At 48.2% G+C, this 21,100-nt stretch overlaps 1 protein-coding gene across 4 annotated transcripts in view; it reads left to right on the forward strand.

Moving 5' to 3' along the window:
- Positions 1-21,100, forward strand: part of BUB1 (BUB1 mitotic checkpoint serine/threonine kinase) — a 1,594,853-nt gene that overhangs the window by 168,891 nt on the left and 1,404,862 nt on the right. The window lies entirely within an intron of this gene.

Consider the following 21,100-nt stretch of genomic DNA (forward strand, 5'->3'; position numbering starts at 1 on the left):
CACGGTGGCGTGAGGTGCGGACGATTCGACGGTCGGAGGACGGTCGGTGTCTGCCCCTGTGCTAGTACCCTGGGCGGAAAACGGGGATGAGGAGGAAACAGCGGGTGACCTCCCGGACGAAGGAAGAGACCCCACGACTGTAGAGACCCAGTCTCGTGCACCAATGCAGGAACTCTGTTCTCTTGGCAGCGTAGATGCCGCTCCAAGCAAGGCTTTGAGACCTGCGGCAGTAACCTACTCCGTACCAGAAGAGCGTTCGACCGGCTCTGCGCGCCCGTTCAGGAGCCCATCTGTTACCCAGAAAATTCACTGTTGCCAGCCACAACTCTGGCCCAAATCCACTCAGCCAAGGAACAAGTTGCTTCAACAAGTCCTCAAAGGAAAAAAAAAGGACAGTGTTCACACCAAAACCCCGTTTAATAAACAATCAACGACAAAATCGGCGAGCAGTCGAACCAACAAGAACTCCCACAGGCGAGCAAGCCGGACAAAACACCCTGGAATTAAATGCGGGAAACCATCCAAGTGCCAAAATCCCTCTGCCAATACATCCTACGAACTTATTGAACTACCAGAAGAATCGGTCCATGAATCTACTGTTCCCCAAACATTGGCAAAGAAATTACAACAAGACGCTGGACCCAAAAAATCGCAAAGCACAAAAAGAAAATATAAGAAAAGACATAGGAAAAAAAAAAAAACTCCCGTGCCCATTGCTATCATCGGCGTTAAGACTTCTTAAAAAAACAATGCAAAAGAAAGTTAGACGAGGCAAATGAACTTTCGGATGCGGAAATTCTGGAAGCAATCCAGGATCTCCCACCCGCCACCAAAGCAAGAAAAATAACTTTGCACGTCAAAAAACAAATGGATCCTGCAAGTGCCGACACAAGTGAACCTGATTTTAAACGATGCCCTAAAAAAAGGAAGACTTTCTACGAAAATCCAAGATGAAGCCACTCCACCCAGCTTGAAAGAAAGCACTCCAGATTCCATGTCCACCTCCTTGAATCCCGTGCACTTGTCTCCATCGAGCGTGAGTAGCTTGGGAACAGAGGCTGCAATTAATAACAAATCTCTTACACCTCCAAAAGGGGAAGATCGAACTGCCGTACTGCTGCCACTAATCACAGAATCCCCTATTAAAGAAAAACCTGTTGACAAAAATGCACCACTGTTTCCCTCAGTCCCTAACAACCGACAATTGTTCGGGACGCAACCATCGACACAACTTCCCCTGCATCAACAAATTGGGAAACCTAAAAATCAAGACCAACCTACTCAAACAGATGAAACTCTACTTCTCCCAGAGCAATTGTTGAATTCAACACCACGACCACGTTCGCCACCAAGGAACAGGAGACTAAGCAAAATAGTTCCTCCTAACCCAAAGGACTCTCCGTAAAAAAAAAAAAATGACTTAGCCACCATCATGTCGGCAATTACAATATCCCTAGCACCATTTAGGAAGCTCTATGAAAACATCAACGAATCGTTAAAGGACAGCATCACAGTAACAGCAATGATGCATACCAAGTTGATATTTGTAGAAGGTTTCATCACTGCCTTGGAGCAAACAAACAAGAAACACAGAGAAACCTGGGGCCTGAAGCTATCGGTATTGGAAGAAAAGCTACGACTGCTACAATGCAAAATTCTGGGAAAAAAGGAACTCAGATGATAAAGAAACCCAGACCATACCTCAAACACAATCCATGAAAACTGCACCGCTCTTTGTTAACCGAAAAAATAAATCACCTTCTCAACCGACAGAGCCCCGGAAAATGACACTCACAAAAGTTACTTCCAAAAAAACGTCGTTCCCTACGCTCAAACAACCCCTATTGAAGCTAACAAGAAGCCCTCAACAAGATTCGAGCATAAGGCGTAAAGAATCCACAGTAGACCCACCGTCCTCTCCTAAGGGAAACCCTAAAGAAATTAGAACAGCTTCCACGAATGAAGTGACGGACTACGAAAACGGTACTACTACTACCAACCAGTTCATTCAATCACCACGAACTGCCGACGAATTTATCTGCCAAAGTTCGCTGATTGATTTATCACAACACGAGGACTCAGCGGAAATCATTGAACTTGACACTGAAACGGGAAACAGCCCTGGAAACCAACTTGAAACTCAATCGCGCACACCAATAAAAGGCGCCAACAAATCTGCACCCACCCACCTGAGCAAGGGACCCTCTAACTCAAATCAGGCGGATGACTTGAGTATCGAACAATTGTACAATAAATTAAAATCCACCAGACCAATCGTCTCGAGCAAATCTTCGCCTACCAAAGAAAAAGGGGCTAAATCTAAATATCAGCATGAATCCACTACAAGATCCAATGGCAAGAGTTCTGATTCAGTGTGCTTATTAAAGATCGAACAAAAATCGTCAGAAGATAATTATATGATCCTGAATAGAAGAACTGTTCTCAAAATCCTCAAACAGGTCGACATACTTAACATACTAAAGTCTGACGACTTTACGCTCATAGAGCCGTACCACAGAAACAAGCAAGCAAAGGCATATCTTCATATCAATAATTCGGCGCTTCGAGAGATTCCTCAAGAAGCATACGCAAAAGTGGCCCATGAAGGTTTCATAGTCAGACGGAAAGCAACAAAATCTCTGCAGTAAAGAACTACAGATACAAATCACAGACTGAAGACCTGTATAGATTGAGAAGACGGGGAAGAACACCGCCCCGCTGGGAAAAACCCATCTACCATGAATTCAGAAATTCGGGGAAAGTCTCATCTAGAACCGCCCATTCGAAATACTATCGGGATGTTAACGAAAGACATGAAGATAGAAGTGATTCAAGAAATTGCAAAAACTTTAGAAGAACACCCCCGTCATCACATACATCATCAGTGCGCTGAAACGAACGAAGACCTCCATCCCCAGTACACTGTGTACGACAGAAACAAAACACAGACCAGTCTACGACCCACCTACACCCCAAACCAACAAAGGATACATGGTCTTGGTTGCGAGATGCCTTTACTCCGGGTCTTAAGAGATAGCAGCGAGCGAGGGGGGCCAATTCACCATCATGGTGACCCGAATCCAAAAAGGAAGCAACACGAAATGCTACCCTATCCATAGCGTCATGGAACACTAGAGGCCACACGCACCTAACCAAAATCGGCAGCTACAATCTAGGAACCCATGACATTCTATGTCTCCAAGAAACGTGGCTAGTGAATAAACCTGCACTTGACGGCTACACCATCGATCTCTCCCCAGCCCTAAAGGGTCCTTTCGGCAGACCGTCTTCTGGCCTATTGACAGCCATTCAGACTGGGTCGAATATATTAATCACCAAGAAAATTGTAGCCACCTACGCTTTCTTGGCAGTGCTCATAAGAACGAGCAATGAAAATGACTCCGAAGTTTGAGCTATCATTAACACTTACTGGAACCCCCAAAGAACTTCATCCTGCAAATTCTGTGACGAAGCAGCCAACATCGATGAAATAATGATTAAACACAAAACTTCGAACATTCTCATCTGTGGAGATTTGAACTGTAACTGCCTGAAGTCGACAGACAATACACCAGCAACAGAAAGAGGAAAACTGTGGGTTTCGTTAATGAACTCTAAGAACCTTCGAAACGCCGCAAAATCCAACAATCCTCATTCTATCCCTACATGGGAGCGTGACCACTCGACAGCAAACCTTGATTACATCTTTGTTGCAGAAAAAATGTACTCGAACATAGCTTCTCTTGAAGTAATCAGAACGGAATTCAGTGACCACAACTTGTTAAACCTTACATGTAGAACAAAGAGACATGACCACCAAGTCTACAACGTTGCGGACGGGGTGAACACTCAGCTCTCACGTTTGCATGTGAGTGCTAAAGACATCAGATCCTTGACAGACGAATATAATACTCTCATCACAGATACAGAAGCTAATGATACAACATTCAGGACTAGCTACATCCCCCTGCTCCTGCAATTCAAAAAACCTTGGAAAGGGCTTGATAGTCAGGGAATTTTACTCATTCCTACAATCGGACCCTAGTGATCAGACGTCGTCACCTAAGAAAATTAAAAAAAGAGGCAACCACTGTGAACTCCACTAATATATGGGAATCCTACCGTCTGCAGCTCAGATCATACAAACAGTGGCTAAGAAACAGATCAGCGCTCTACCAAGCAGATGCCGAAACATGATCAAGACTATAGCCAACAAAAAAAAACGAGAATTTTGGAAATTGATCAACGACATGAAACCTCAAGCAAACTCGCCGATGAACGCAGTTTCTGAAGAATGCTGGTTCAGCCACTTCTCTAAATTGTTTGATCATCCTCCCACAGATACCGAGAGGGCAAAGTCACCAACTAAATCTCATTGGGTCGATCTATCTGATGCAGACGACATAAAGACTATCATCATGAAATTGAAACCTTCACGTGCACCTGGACCGGACGGCCTAGCAAATAACGACTTGAAGCAACATCCGGAGGCCTGGTCAGCTGCCTTGAGCCTGATATTTAAACATTGCAAGGAACGAAGGATAATTCCGAGCTCCTGGAACCAAGCCATTATCGTCCCGATCTTTAAAAAAGGCATGAGAGAAGATCCATCCAACTACCGCCCTATTGCCCTACTGGATGTTATCGGTAAAGTCTTTGCTACCTCTCTCCTGAGCCACTTCCGGAACTGGATAATTACTTCTCCAGCCAGGGATCCTCTCCAATAAGGTTTCCAAAAAAATGCCAGCACTGCGGCGAACATAATGATCCTGAACATCTTAAAAGGTCTCGCTTGGTGCTCCCAGAATCTTTCTCGCCTTCGTGGATCTTTTCCAGGCTTTTGATAAAGTAGACAGATCTAAACTGTGGGCCAAGCTGAAGAACTGGAATTGCCCAAATCAGATTCTCGACCCAATCATCGGTCTGCATACGGACAATCCTATATCAGCCAGGCTAAACAATAATGGTCTACTCTCCAAGCCCATACCGTCTAATCGAGGAGTCAAACAAGGCTGCCCTCTGGCTCCAGCTCTTTTTATCTCCTTTCTTGGCGATTTTCAAACTTCTCAAGAACTGATTAGATCGTTCCCTCCAAAAATCGGAACGACAACAGTTACCAGACTCTTATACGCAGACGATCTCATTATTTTGGACCATACCCAAGTGGGCCTTCAACGCCAGCTGGACAATCTGCACATGTACACAAAGGAGAACAATCTGCAGATTAACAACTCTAAAACAAAAATACTAATTCTGCAAAAGCAGGGGAATAAAAAAAAATCATTGAAGTGGTTTTTGAATCGTTCCCTCATTCAAATATCTGTGAGTCGTCATTGACAGTTCGAAAAAAAATCTCTAAGCATGCAGAAATCTCTGTGGTCTAAAACAAAATACCTAACAGCCCAACGACGCGCTGTCGATAGAAAATACGGCAAATTCAGCCTTCTTCCAGCAATCCAATTTTACAAGTCCAAAATAATTCCAACATTGACATATGGCATGGATGCCAATCTCTCAATTCCAACGACCCTATGGACAAAACTAGAAGGTATCATTTGGAGGGCAACTTTAGGCTTGCCTAAATCGACAGCTGTGGCACCCATAAGACGCAAACTGGGGTTGCTCTCCATAGAGGCAGTTGTCGCGCAGAGTACGATTCAGCTCTACAGGAAAATACGAAACCAAGAGAGCCTGGAAATATACAAGATGATCTCCAAACAAATATCTAAGGGAAGCAATAAATCCCTAAACTGGGCTGATAAACAAAAGCTTACGCTGCGAGAAATAGCCTGTTCAGAAGAGGAACTAATCCAGAATCCATTCAGAATAAAAACAAAAATGGAATGGCTTGATTGGATAAAAACAAACAACAACTCTGTCTCGAACAGGCTATTATCTAATCTGCCACCAGCCTACAATAAACTAAAGCAACCGATGGAATACTGCACGAAATATCCTAACAAGCACCTCATGAGAACTCTGCTGAAAGCCCGTTTAAACCTCCTACCTACCCAGGAAGTCCTAGCAATTCGGGCAGCTTCTAAAGAAAAATCTTGTAGACTTTGCAGAGACCCGCAAGCCACAGAAACTATCAAGCATCTTTTGATGGCGTGTCCGTCCATTGACCATGAAAGAGAGGCCTTCCTCGGCCCTGTGTACAAATCTTCACACGTTGTCGACAACATCTGGTGGAATCGCCTGATCACGGGTGCCAAAACGAGATGGCTAATAGCGACTACCAAACTAATAACCATCGCTTTGGAGAAAACTCTGCAAATTCAGCAAAGTGAACTTTCGTCAAACACTGGTTTGTGAAAACTTTTTTTACACAGGAAACGACACTTCCTTCTCTTAGTCAGCAAAGAAAGTTTTCTTCATTTGTAAAAATCTAAAATGATTAAATACAAAAAAAAAAGATAACAGGTTAAACATAACCAACAACGCTCCACGCACATTGCCAAGTCATAGCGTTACTTTTGTGGGTCGGTACCTGGGTGCAGATCAGCAATATCCTAGTCTTATGCAGTCGGGGTTCAGTAGTTAAGGTCTTCTTGGCCTGAGAGAGAGTTAAATCTTGAGAAAGGGTTGGAGGGAAAGGGGGTTGGGGGAGAGGGCTGCGCCTACTATCTGTCGTGCCACAGTGCAATCTACTTCTGAGTGCTCACAGTGGCTTGTCATCTGAAGGGTGAAACATATCCCCCACTAGTTGTTTCCATGACTCATAAGTTCCACTTGGGGCCACATCTATGCTCTGCGCCAACCCAGCCACACCTTGGACTCCGCCTCAGTCCAGGTCTCAAAGTTCCTGTACCAGCGTAAGTACTGCGGCCCCCCTACAGATTTCCAAGACATGGCAATGCAAGGATGCACGCCAGGTACTTACATTTAAGGAAATGTTAATGCTTATCATTCCTAGGGTACGCACCTAGTAGGCCCTCCATTGGATTCCAAGAGTATCTTGTAACCCCGGCTCTCCTACTCGCCTGTCCAACTCGGACCCAGAGGCTCTTCACCTTTGTGCAACGCCAGAACATGTGTACTAGGTTAGCCCCCTCCACCTGACACCAGGGACAGGTTGATTGTTTACCCTTATTAAATTTAGCTACTTTGCTGGGAGTCATGTAAGTGCGATAAGAGTACATTTATTTGAACAAATTTAAAGCAAGCGTTCCTGAACACCTCCCTGGGAAACTTGAGAATACGTTCACTCCTTTTCCCCAATCACCATACCAAGGTCCTTTTCCCATTGTGTTTTCAGATCTGGGCCTCAGGGTTTGGGTCTATCTGTTAAGGCACCATATATCCTGGACACCGGCCGCCAGCCATCCTCCACAAAGTATACGTTTAAGACCAGCAGCGCAGTAGCCTCCGGCTCCTCTGGTCACCCAGACCATCTCCTCTAGGCCACCCCTACTATTATCATGTATTGCAGGAACTGCCCACGAGGCAGTCCTGTCTGTTCAACTAGTACACCCATCTCCTTGAAACTCCAGGCAGGGGCCACCAATTGCTGCAGCAGCCGCACCTTAGATGTAATCTCGTCTGCTAGCCACTTCGCTATAAAACTGAGTTGCACCACCAAGTAGTAGCACTCGAAATTTGGCAGTTGCACACTGCCTTCCTTATAGGGCAGACTCAACGTTGCAAGGGCAATCCTGTGCCGAGCCGAACGCCAAAGAAATCCCCTGATTAGTGAGTCCAAGAAACAGAAAAATGAGACCTTGATATTATGGTGGATGATATTAAAGAAATACAAGAATCTGGGTAGGACTATCATTTTTATAATCGCTACTCTGCCCATCAGCGAGAGTGGAAGCCTAGACCAAAAGCACATTGATTTTAACCCTAGCATCACTCCCTCTGTTGTGTGTGTACATGTCTTTAGGTGTGTGCACGATGTGTACACCTAAGTATTTAAAGGAACCAGTTTCCCATGTGAGCGCCATTCTCGGCAGAGCCTCCTCCCCAATTCTTTATAGTCCTGCCAATGGGAACACACAAGACTTTGCTCTGTGAAATTATATCCCAGATAGTTTGGCTAAGTTGTCCATTACTTCCATAATTATTGGCAGATTATGCTGCAGCTCTCTGCTATACAACAAGACCTCATCATATAATATTAAGTGCCCAGTTCCACCAACCCCAATGCCCGCTTCCAAAAATTCTTGGCGCAGGTAGACCGCCAGTAGCTCCAGCACGTACAACATGGGTGACAAAGGGCATCCTTGGCGCATAGCCCTCTGGATATCCCACTTCTTAGACACATGGCTCCCAGATTTGATTCTATCCTTCGGCAATGTTTTTATAGGACCCCCACCCATCCTATGAACCATTTGCCAAACCCAAATCCCTGCAGTGCTGTGAATAACCATTCCCAGTATAGAAAAATTGAACGCTTTAATCACATCTAAAGACACCACAACACCCTTTTCTGGACTACTATTGGTCTGTGGTATATGTTGTAGGCGGTGCAAATTCAAGAACGTGCTTCGGCCAGGAATAAAGCATGTCTGATCGCTATGTAGCCGACCTGCAACCACTCTACGAAGCTGCCCAGCCAATATTGTGTTCAGTTTTTTCAAGTCATAATTCAGCATTGCCAGGGGTCTATATGACTCACATCTGCAGTTTCCCTTTTTTGTTTATCGGGACCACCAGAGTTTCACACATGCTTGCCAGGAGTACACCTTTAGTGTAGGCCTCTTCAAAGACATTAAGCAATACAGGGGTCAACGTCAAGTTGTACATTTTGTAAAATTTAAGGGTGAGGGGGGCGAGTCCATCACTTTCCGGTGTTTTACTTGTAGAAAGAGGTAATTGCTTTGCTCACTTAACTGAGATGGGCTGATCTAACACTACATGTTGTTCAGTCTCTAACTTGCAGAACACTATTGATGAGAACCTCTGCCAAATCTTCTGAGGGAACTTGCTCTTTATGACTGTATAACTGTATAATTGGGAGTAAAACCTAGTAAAGATGTCATTTACTCCAACCTGTGTCCTGCATATACTCTAATCCTCACACAGTGCAGTGGTTAAATGTCTAGGGTGTTCCTGCCTGCTGAGCCACGATAGTAGCCTTCCCGGCCTATCCCCCTCTGCATGTACCCTTGAGGTTCTTGCAATGCAGTTGAATTTGGATAATCGCTCCCATGCCTCAAGACAACGGTACCGGGTTGTGGCCAGCCTCTCATCGCTCGAATTCAGGACTAAGTTCTGGGCCTCCATATCTCGGATCTCATAATCTAGGATTTCTAGTTCTACCCTCGGAATTCTGCAGATACCTCCATGACTGGCTATTGCATCCCCTCTAACCACCACCTTCAGGGCCTCCCACACAGTTCCCCATTCTTCTGTGCTGCCCACATTATGCTTCAAAAACTCTATCAATGTCGTCTAACTTGTCTATAAAGATTAGATCCAACAGGGCATCTGTTGGCATACGCCACATCAGGATGGCAGGTCTCAGGCTCCTTAGATTTCAGGCAACCATCAGAGGGGAAGGGTCTGATATTGTTCGCCCCAGGTATTCTACCCCACATATAGCTGCCATCTGACTTTTCCCAAAAAAGTTGTAATCAATCCTGGTATGCAAGGCATGCAGCGAAGTGTGGGAGTACCCTCCTACCCTCTGGATTTAGTTCTCTCCACACATCCAAGTCTAAATAGTTAAGCGCCTTTATTCAGTGCAGTGGATGCAGGTGATGTACCTCCCTTAGGGTCAAAGGATGTGTAGAGCACTGGATTCCTAGTACAATTAAAATTGCCACCCCATAGGAAGAAGCACTTCCGTTGAGATGTAATACAGGAACAAAGTGCGTGAACGTGTGTTGAAATGCCATGATTCGGGAAATAAGTATGGTCTATGAAGCCCCGCAAAATGAGTTATCTCCCCTCCTTATCTGCTTCCATGTCTAGTAACTGGAATGGTAAATTATCACTAATCCAGGTAAACACCCCTCTAGCATTTTTAGAGTATGCTTCCCCATTAACCCCTCCCCTCCCACCCCCCCTGCAGCACTCTGGACCTTTTCAAGTTCCTCAGTTGTCAGCTGGGTCTCCTGCAGCAGGGCTATAGATATCATCTTTCTTGTTAGGGAGGATTTCGCCCTATTCCTACGGAGATTTGTGCCCTGCCCCCCTGTACGTTCCAGGTTAATACCTTAATGGGGGTCAAGTTCCTGTATCAGCTAACCGTTCTGTGCACAAGATCAGCGCTACACTTCCCTCTCCCATACCAACCCCAAGGATCTGCATCCACCGCCTGAACCTCTCCACCCAGTTCCCGGCCAACCCATGAAATCTTATTTGTAGCCTACATACCAGAATGCGTGGAAAACACATAACCGTTAACACGACAAACCAGACAATGTTAAGTCGCCCAGTCTCTGCACATTGTGTGCAGTGATCAGGCGCACCTGTCCCGGTAAGGCCTGTCCAGGCCTGCATGTTTCGGGAAGTGGGAATCCCGCAATGGCCCAGCTTCCAGCCTATACGCAGGACACTCCAATCCGAACAGTGATGGGCGATAAAACGTAGCCCATAAGCAAGGGTATTTGTTCAGATGAGCATTATTCCTTTGTACACACACATCACAACAAAAACCTCACGTTCAACTGTTAGGTGTACCATTCTAGAGGTTAATCCCCCTTGTCCCATACGTCATCCTACATCAAATAGTGTTACATGAGGTACCCAGGCTTCCATCCTCAGGCTCCTGAGGCCCCTTTCTTCGATGGCACCCACAGGGTCACATGTTTGCTTTATCCCCGCTAGCCAAGTTATGTTCCAACCACATGTTGGCAGCTGCAGGTGTTTTAAGGAACACTATATCGCCCTTATACAATTTTGAGCCTGGAGGGGTATATTAGCATATATTTGATGTTTAGGTGCCTGAGTTTCGCTTTGACCGCACAAAGGAGTTCCTGGCTCTTTGGACCGCTGGCGCGTAGTCCAGGTAGATGGCAATTTTAGATTTCCCTCTCAGGATCTCCCTGCCATCCCCTGAATGTTTCAAAATCACCTCCCCGTCGCAGAAGTTCTGAATTTTTGCAATGACAGGTCTGGGGTGAGATGCCAGTGGTAGCAGTCTCTACAGCGAGCGATGAGTGCACTCAACCGCAAAGCCCTGCGACCAGTTCCCAGGCCGCATCTCCTGTAGCAACAAAGACTCCACATATTGAGTAGGGTCTGAGCCCTCTGGCAGCCAGAGCAGTCTTCCATTGTTCGATGGGCCCTCCCCTTTTCATCCTCAGCCCTCAGCTACAAGGCTGTGTTCTTCCTCTCCAGCTCACGAACCCAGCGTCTCCAGGTGCTTTGGCATCCCTTGTCTCCTTCAGTTCCACCTCTGCTGTCGGGACTCTTTCCGCCAGTTGTCGGACACCCTGTCTCAGCAGCTGTACATCAATCTTGACCATCAAGTTTCGTCTCTAATGAAAACCGCAGTGCAGCTATAGCAGCCAGCACCAGGCCACCCTGAGAGCTCGCACCAGATGCACACGCCTCTGACTGCGTTGTAGACTCACTCTGACGGTTCGCGAGATTTAACAGTGCTAGCAAACAAGTCCATTATTGTGTTTTTTTTTCCTTTACCCTTAGTTGGGGACATTTTACAAGTGGTGCCATGATGGGCATTGACCTCGACCCCAGCAGGAATCCAAGCTTTCAGCAGGTAGCTCTGAATTAGTGTCTCCACCTAGTGCCGTCTGTGTCTTGGCCCACTTGCTTTATATAGCACTCAAGGATCCCAGCTGTCACCCCACCAAAGGTGGAGTTGCGGGGGGTGTCTCCCAGCATGGTTACCACCTCCTGTATGAGATCTATCCTTCATACTCTTCCGGATTCAACAATGTAGGCACTGTGGCCAATAGTACTTAGCTGTCCTTGTAGTACCCTGGCCAGCGCAGCCCGGAGTCCACCCTGTCCCCGCCCAAGTTCTGGCATTGGGTTGAGTCCACTCTGAAGCACAGTTATTGTGCAGTCACCTCACCACGCTCTGGGATTCAGGTGTCGGCGGATGGTATCCAGAGAATCTCAGGGCGTGGTCAGTCTGATATTTTAGAGCAAGCGATGGTGTATCAACAATAGCTTGTTTAAGCCCTCCCCTCCAGTAATCTCAGAGCACATTTATTTGCAGAGCCTCAGTCTATTCTGCCTGGCAAACCCATTACGTCTTAGGACCCCTGTCTCAAGCAATTGTTTGGGAGTCTGTGGTTATTCCACTGCGATTGCACTCGAACGCTCCACTTGCTCGCCCCATGTGCAGTTTACGCAGTTGCTACCAGCCGTCACCATTCCTGTGCAATCACCATGTGCGTCACCTCTAACAGGCCTGCTGAACCCGTATCATCCGTGCCCAGCACTCATATCTGTCCCAACTGACCCAGCTGCTCACCACCAAGGAAGCAGGCACTCCTGGCTGGCAATATTACTCACTGTTCACCTGACTCCTGGGCCTCCGGTGCAACATGGATGCTCTGAAACAGCGCTACTCAGCACCCATCCAACTTGTATCCCATTGCTGCCCAGGGCCGCCTACTCGATCCTTCCAGACCCAGTATCGGGCCAATCGAGTGTCATGTGCACTCCAACGTGCCAGTCTGGAGGCACTGGAGCTCGGAGGTGGAGCGGTCTGCCCAAGGAGAGAGAGAGAGAGAGAGAGAGAGAGAGAGAGAGAGAGAGAGAGAGAGAGAGAGAGGGGGAGGGAGCACAGTTTCTGGAGCCCTGCAGGAGGCACGGGTGAGCGCGCTGCAGAGGTGTATAGTGGCTGCCTTATGTGCGTAGGGGTTGCTGTGGGCCACTATATTCTGGGGGCTGCACGGCCTGTGCGCAGCTGAAGACGCCGGAGGCTGCAGTGTGCGCCCGATGTGGCCTAGTACATCGGGGCTGCTAGAGGCTGAGTGGGAGCAGGCTCACCGGTGGAGCAGTGCTATTGCCAACACCTTTGTGTGCCGCTATATGGCGCAAGGACTGATGAACTGACTCCCCCCTCCCCACCTCAGGAGACTGAACTGGGGGTTGCAGGGCTGGCTGAGGGACACCCCGCTGTTGCTGTGCACCCGATATTGAAGGGGGACCTACCAAAGGGATGAAAGGAGTGATCGACAGTGAGGGGTCTGCTGGGAGTGACAGTCTTTTCCTCATCCAGAGGTTGGAGGCGGCTGTGGTAGTGCCTGCTAGCACGATGATGAAGGGTCAAGCACAAGCTGGAACAGTTTCTAGGTGGCATGGGCCAATCTGGCTTGGAACAGGGCACTCCAGAGGAAGCGGTCTCGATGAACCAACTGCTGGCAGTGGCAGTTATCCTTGACTCAAGGGTATCCCTGGAGGGGAAGGTCCACCCTGTGGCAGTGGACATCTTGCCTATTAGGGCGAACATCAGGAAGATTGGGGGGGGGGTAAAAGGGTGGCTGCAGCAGAGAATAGGGTTGGACAGGTGGAGGATGCGGTCATGGTACTGCAGACCCGGATGGAAACGCTTGCTGCAGCCACGAGAGCTCTCAAGGTCAAGGAAAGGGATGTAGAAGGGCACTCGCACCAAAGCAACATCAGAATTCTGGGGATTGGGAGGAGAGCCCCAGCATGGAGTTTTACCTTGTGGGCCTGTTCACATGTGTCCTAAAGATCAGACCCATCAATGTGTTTAATCATCGAAAGAGCACAGTGTCCCGGGCATGAGGCCCGGGCAAGAGGTTGAACCACCCCCCCCCCCCACCCCCCCCCGATCCCCCAACTCCTCCACAGGGAGTCATATCATGACGAAGTTATTGAACTACAGGGACCGGGATGCAATATTGCAGGATGCACAACGAGCAATAGCATATATAAAGTGGGCGGCATGCGTATCCTCGCGTTCCCCAAATTCACTCAGGAGGGTCAAAAGCAACGCAAATCTTATGCAGCGAGTAGGTGGCTTCGGGATTTGGGGCTAAAGTACATGCTGTTCTTACCCGCGAAGCTGAAGGTCCTGGTGGACGGTGGCTTGCTTTTCTTCCCAGCGCAAGTATGGGACTGGCTGGACCCTGCTAATATGGAGATCGGAGTGCATCGTGGAGTGGTGGGGGGGACTGGTATGCCAAAATAAGGGAGGGCATCCATGGCCTGCTCTTCAAGGAGCCCAACGGGGGATCCTTCTTCAGGGAGACTTTGTTGGCTCGGATGGAACTTTGGAGCCGCGGCATATGTCGATCCATTGTGGGCCTGGAGCAGGCCGGAGCTGGAGGTGGCGAGCAGCAACAAAAAACGAGCCCCGAGGGGCCTGGAGAACATTGGTTGAAGCCTGCTGCGGTGCAGGGTAGGGGTGATTGTTCATTATGGTGGCAGGATGGCAGGATTGTTGAAGGGATACATGCAAAAGCGTTGCTGGGGTTACGGGAAGGTTGTGGGCTGGGGCAGAGGGGGTTTCTGCAGTGGCCTGCTATAGTGCTCTACCCTTAACCTATTTGCAGGCCAGCTGGTCGGATATGGAAATTGGGGGGGAAGCCGCAAGTTGAGAACAGTTGGGATACATTTGTTGGGAGTGTTGAGGGTGGTTGCACCCAGGAGGTGGGAGTGGCAGGGAGGGCGGGAGTGGGGAAACCATGGATGAATTTGGGGCCTTGGTTATTTGATAGCACTTGTCTACATTGAGGATGGGGGAGGCTTGGCATTTATTGTTGGGCGCAGATAGACTGACGCTAGTTTATATGGCCAGGTTGAGGTTGGTCAGCTGGAATGTGCGGGGGATGAATGTCATCAAGAGGGAAAAATCAGTCATACCTCGTTCGGCACAGCATAGACGTGGCAATACTGCAGGAAACGCATCTGGACGCACAGTGATTGCAAGGAGTGTAGAGGAGATGGAAAGGGGTGGTGGCCGGTACCACCTTCTCCACTTATGGTAGAGGGTTACCGGTGTGGATTAGGGATGCAGCATTAGTGAATGTGTCACAGACTTTGGTGGATAAAGAGGGGCAGTATATGTGGATTGCGGGGGAAGATACTTGGCACCTCACGGTTTCTGTTTATGCCCCAAATGTGGCGCAGGTGGAGTTCTTCACCGATATGCGGTATCAGAATGCCTGGTCCCTGTGGTTCGGGGACTTCAGTTATGTGCTGGATGGTACGGTGGACGTGGCTAGTGCAGCGGTTCGGCAGGCGGGCCGGCGTTTAAGACCATGGGGAGGATAGTGGGGGTCCTTAATCTTAAAGATGCATGGAGGGAGCTTCACGGGCGGGAGCGTAGTTACTCTTATTTCTCGTTAGTCCATGGGTCCTAATCGCAGAGAGATCATGCGTTTGTAGGGGAGGAGAATACTTCCTGGGTGGAATACATCGGCAGGTCCTTATCGGACCACTCGCCCATAATGGTGACTCTGGGGTGGAGGCACATTTGCCTGCTCATTCCCACGTAGATGTTGGACAGTCAGATGCTCGAATAGGGAGGGTTTAGGGTACCTCTGCGGGATAGTATCTGTTAGTTTCTCGCCAAGAATTGGGGCTTGACAGCGCAGAGGTCTAGAGAATGGGAAGCGCTGAAGGTGTTCTTGAGGGAGGCATGTCCGCGAGGGTGGGGGTTCTTAGGGTACTTATTCAGGAAGAATATTGAGCTGAAGGTGGCCCGGCTTGATCAGAGCCAGGCCAGGGGAAGGAAACGGGCAGAGGTCTTGCATGAGGCAAAGGGGGAGCCTGAGGCAGTAAGGCATTGGCTGGACATCCTTAGCAATGCTGGATATATGTGGCCAGGCAACACTGAGGGAGGTAAAGGTAGGTAGGGTGCTGGCCTTGCTCGTCAGGAGGGTTGGGCTGGGGAAGGACCAAGTACTGTGAGGGCATCCGCGTGCGGAGGTGTCGTTAACTACAGATTATGTAGCGGTCTTGGCTGCATTTCGAAATTTCTATGCCACATTGTACCGGGAGAAGGTTGGTTTTGATGGTGACTGTGCAAGGCAATGGTTGCTGATGCCGATCTGCCCTCACTGGACGAGCATATGACCTGCAGTAGGTGCTTGGGGCCATGCACTCTCTTGCAAGGGGGAAGACACCCGGCATAAATGGGATACCTATGGAATTATACAAGGCGTATAGTGATATTCTGGCCCCGAAGTTGCTTGAGCTCCTGTTGGAGGGTAGATCGAGGAGGAGGGTTCCCTGAATCCATGCTGGAAGCTCCGACAACTCTGCCTAAGGATGGCCGGGATCTGGCCGAGTCCTACCGCCCATTGTCGATGAACTTATTAGAAGTTAAAATTATGTGTACAATTCTGGCAGTCCAGTTGACGCCGATTATGCACACATTGGTCCACCCCGACAAGACTGGTTTTATGTTGTAAAACTGCTCACGGCATTTGAGGGCCTCATGAGTTTCTTGATCCGGTTCCCTAGTTCTCTGCTGGGACGCATGGCTTTGGCAAAGATTATTATGTTACTGAGGCGGTTGTATGTGTTCCAGGTAATCCGATGGTGTTGGGTAATTAGCGTTTTTTCGCTCACTGCATGCTACCCTCAATAGGTTACTTTGGAAGGGGGAAACCCAGAGGGTCCCCCTTACCCCCTTTACCTGCAGGCAATTGTATTATGGTATCAGGGAACCCGATTTTAGGGCATACTCCTGGGCGTCAGTCCAACAGCATATGGTGGACTGGTTCGCCCAACCCCATGAGGACTAACATGGGCTAAATGGAGAGGGCACTGGCACCGGACAGCCTGCTGCAATCGCTTGGAGGATGGGAGATTTGAGGTGCCCTCTCCCCTGTGCGCACTATTATCGGTGTCTGGTGGAGGGCCACTGCTTGAAGGGGCAGCGATTTCCCTTTGTTGGTTATTCCCCTGGGCTGTAGCAGGCTGCAGAAGGTGAGGGTTGGGAGGGGATTGGGACAGCTGGGGAGGGGTAGGACACTCGATTTATGTGGAAGACAGGGCAATCACGTATGCCGAATTCAGGAATGCTCATCCCCTGGTTCGCCTGAACTTCCTAGAGATTGCCAGGCTGATGGCAGGGAGGGTGTTCGGCCTGGGGAGGGGGTTCTTGGAAGACCCAGTTTGTTGGAGATGTAGGAAGGAGGTTGGGACTTCTTACACATGTGATGGATGTGTGAGCGGAGGGTGTGTTTTTGGGTTATCGGCTCTGAATTGTCTGCACTAATTGGGATACGTGCACAAGTCACAATCCAACACGGTTTGCTGAGGTTAACGCCAGTCAGGAATAGCAAATATCTGAACGTGCTGGTCAGAGCTCTAAAACTGGACCTTCTATTGGCCAGGAAAGCGATAGCTATGGCCGGAAGGCACAGGATGGCCCCAAGGAGCTGGCTTAAGTGGGTGAGAGACCAAGAGGGACGCAAGTGTTTAGTTATGAAAGGGGAGGGTATGAAAGCACGCGATATGGGACAAATTGGAACTGAACCCAGACTTGCGTCCCCCTTCAAGGGACCGGTGGTTGTTGTCGAAACTGGGACGGAGAAAAGTGATAAATATATGAAAAGTGTCGGTTTGCTTTTTGTAAAATTCATTAAAAAAGGGGTACAATATAAAATGTAACATTAATAGTCACACTCGAAGCAGGTGACTTTTCCCAGTAGGGAGTAGCTATCAATTATAGGAATGGTACACTGACCTACAGTTTGATATCCGAGGTGGGCGTGAAGATAAGGTGAGAATCCCAACTCTGTCAGGTCCTTGAATGAAAACGAGGACTATGCAGAGCTGTGGAAACCCTCCAAAGTAGGGAAAAACCCCTGTAGGTAGATCAGTGGTGAAGGGAGATCCGCTTGCAGTTGTAGCGAGAAGTGGCAGTGTTTGCTGCAATCCTGGAGCAGCTGGTAAGTAGGAAGGTCTGCTGGGAAGACTGCCAACGTGCAGAGGGGGTCTGGTAGGAGGATGGCAGTAAATCTGCATCTTATCCAAATTGGGGTAGATAGATGGAACAAGCGGGTGGTGCTGGCAGTGGCACTGATGAATGAGAAGGATCAAGCAGGGTGCGAGGAGAGAGTAGATATTTCAAGTAAATATTCAATGTGGTGCGAGGAGTGCACTGAGGTTCAATGTTGTAAGCAAGCTGGTTGGAAAGAGTGCAAGAGCCGGACAACAGAGACTAGAAGGAGATGGCGGGCGAGCGAAGAGCACTGCTCCATAGGCAGCAGAGCACAGCTCTTTAGGAATAGGCAGAGCAAGGCAAGGAACGGACATAGGGGGGGAGGAAGAAAGCGAGGACGACTGCTTCAGTCAAGGGGCTGCAGGAGGAAACCGGAGGAGCGTGCAGCAAAAACCAGCAGACGCCTGTAGGCTGGTCCGTAGAGCGGACGGCAGGGCTATCGCATCAAGGAGCACAAAGAATAGAGTAGCGACACCAGGAGCTGCCTATGTCTGGTCCTGGAATAGGCAGCTTCCTGTCTTTGTGATTGAGCTGCAACACTAGACCAAGAAACTTGGTTTCTGCATTATTTCACTCGGATGGCCATCTTGGTATTGGGTGCCTGAAGGGCAAATACTAGAGAGACTGCCTCCTGCTGCACTTGTCCCATATTTTCCAGAATTGGAGAGTCTTGACAGTAGCAGCTGCAGGCGACCAACTAGGTTTCAATCCCGTGACAGTGATCGGCAAAGTGTCGGGTCTCCAGGTGAGATGGGGTCGAAGCAGGCAGCTGTGTCCTATTACTGGATGTCTGCCCCTAGGATGCTCCAGCGATGCTGCCCAAGTCAACAGAAGGTAGAATGGCTGTGCATTTGAATAAACTGTTTAGGCCCACCTCCCTAGGGGAAGGCAGCACTCCAAGGTCTTCACTTGTCTCAGGAGGTCCGAAGGTTCCCCAGTGCCTGGCTTCAGCAATGCTCGATATTCTGCAACTGACTTTTTAATAATCCTCTCAGCTGTGTTTTCAGATTCTTGGTTCCGGTTCCAGTGGGCGACCTCCAGAAAAGCTCTAGACCCTTTCCTCCTATCCTGAATCAGGGTAGAGTGCTGCATCAGCCCACCACTGGGAAGGACCTGTATCATTCAAACAGATTGCGGATGTCCAATCATGGACAGGCAGCTTCCAATCTGTCCAGCAATATGCCCTGGCTGGAATGTGGATTGGCACTAGACGGCGTCAAGGCTAATTTCAGGCGCACAAAGCAATTGCAGACAAAAGTACATGATCTTATTTGGAACCTCCCCCCTCCTAGAATAGAAGGCAGATTGCCAAAAAGCAAGGACACAAAGTATATGGATTGCTACAACAAGCGGGCCTTTTGAGTATATGGTAGATAAATACGCATTATCACAGTAAAAAGTGCAAAGGAAAAAAAGTAAAATCGTGTTCACTGCCATCCTTTTCTGTGACCTTGACATTAGCAACAAATGTTAGACAGAAAAAAACTAAATGAAATAGTGTGTACCTAGGACACTCCACTGAAGGTGGTTCGTTCTACAAAAAATACATTGAAAAAGTAAATGGGGGAACAATCCCTGCACTGGCAGCCATGAAGACTAACCAGTCCACCCAAAACATGGGAGATTAGAAGGTGAGGAAGGTTAAAAAGGCCTCACTCATCCCAACGTTCAGTCAGGAAAAACATGGATGTCAGCAGCAGAAAGTAGAGGACTCTCAAACTTGAACCCCCATGCAGAAGTGTAGGCTTGGTGAAAGGTTTGACTGCACCTTTAGCACATTGTGCTTGGGCACCGAGGAGAGGGTATCGAGTAATGGGGCTCAATACAAGTTCCTTTGCACTGGAAAAGGTACACTGGGCTGCCCAGTGTTACCACTCATACTGTTAAGGATCGATTTGCAGCGGCAGTGATGTCCAGATTAAAGGTCTAGGACTTAAGTGACTGTGCAAAGCAGTGCTATATGAAGACAATGTGCAGATCCTACTTCAAGACTGTTTAGGTAATGGGCTTCTCATGTCACTGACTGGGTTGTTACAGCAAATCTCTAGTTATAAAATGTATTGGGGAAAGCCGGAGGCTCATGTTCAAACGGAAGTTGAGAGTTGCAGAGGTGGGAAAAATATCATCTAGCCCTAAAGAGGGGGGATGGGGGTTGTGACAAAATACTTCTTGTGGACGGAGGTTAAGAGGACTCGCCTGTCCTGGTGGTTATTTTGCAAACCAGTGCACAATAGTGCGTTTGGCTTACCTCACAAGTTGAAATCTCATTGGGCTTTGTGCCAGGAATTCTGCACATTGGTTCAGAGATGAAGAAACCAATACAAATTCAAGCATGCCAATCGGGGCCTAGTGTGGCACCATAATTCTGAGACTCCACCATCAATGGAGATTTTCAGCCCAGACAGGCTACCTCCCTACCAATTATGGCATGCACAGCAAAGGTGTTGAGGCTGTGTCGGGAGGGAATGAAATTCTCTCTCCACCAGGTGGTGTGCAGTAATACTAAGAATTGACCAAACAAAAGTGTTATGGCATTGCTTGTCTTTGGAAATAATACTGAAAAATGGGAACATTTCGGTTCACCACTGGATGCTTTAATAGGAGTTCCTGAGATTAAAGTTGAAGGAATCGGGGAAGAGGTAGATTCAGACATTCCCAATACAGCTGGCTAACAATCTTGTTCACCTACGGCATTACAGATCAGTTGCACTCTGATCATATCGAGATCCTCATCTTCCATCATAGGGAGACTGATGAACCTGGATACTGGCATCGGAGGAGAAAGGAATGGTGCAAGCAATAGGGTTGACAGACCTCTGCACCCAGTCGGAGAAAGCATTAAGGTCTGCACATGAAAGACAATTCTGCTGTGCTAAATGCAACCGAGAATCATTTTGTAGGAGCTATTCAACCCCGAGTAGACTACATTGTCGATGTCTGCAGTAGTCAGAACTTCTGTTTGCATTTTGGGGGGAAGTCACTGACTTAGTGGACATTTTCAAAGTTGTCCCAATAATGCGATGAAATGTTAGTTAACTGTTTTAGGCTGTGATATACCACGGGGACCAGGAACTAATATCTGAAAAAGGAGCTTGACCACCTGCCTAAATACAATAAAAGTTGGCTATTGGTCTTGGTATTTGCTAAGAAAAAAGTGCTGAAGTTCTGAAAATGTTTTAGACCGATAGTGGCGATGTACATAAATGGCATGTCAGCACAAGCAAAGTAGGAGAAGGTGCCGTTCCAGCT

Source organism: Ambystoma mexicanum, chromosome 4p, assembly GCF_040938575.1.
Source record: "Ambystoma mexicanum isolate Mex_15411 chromosome 4p, UKY_AmexF1_1, whole genome shotgun sequence".
NCBI lineage: Eukaryota > Metazoa > Chordata > Amphibia > Caudata > Ambystomatidae > Ambystoma > Ambystoma mexicanum.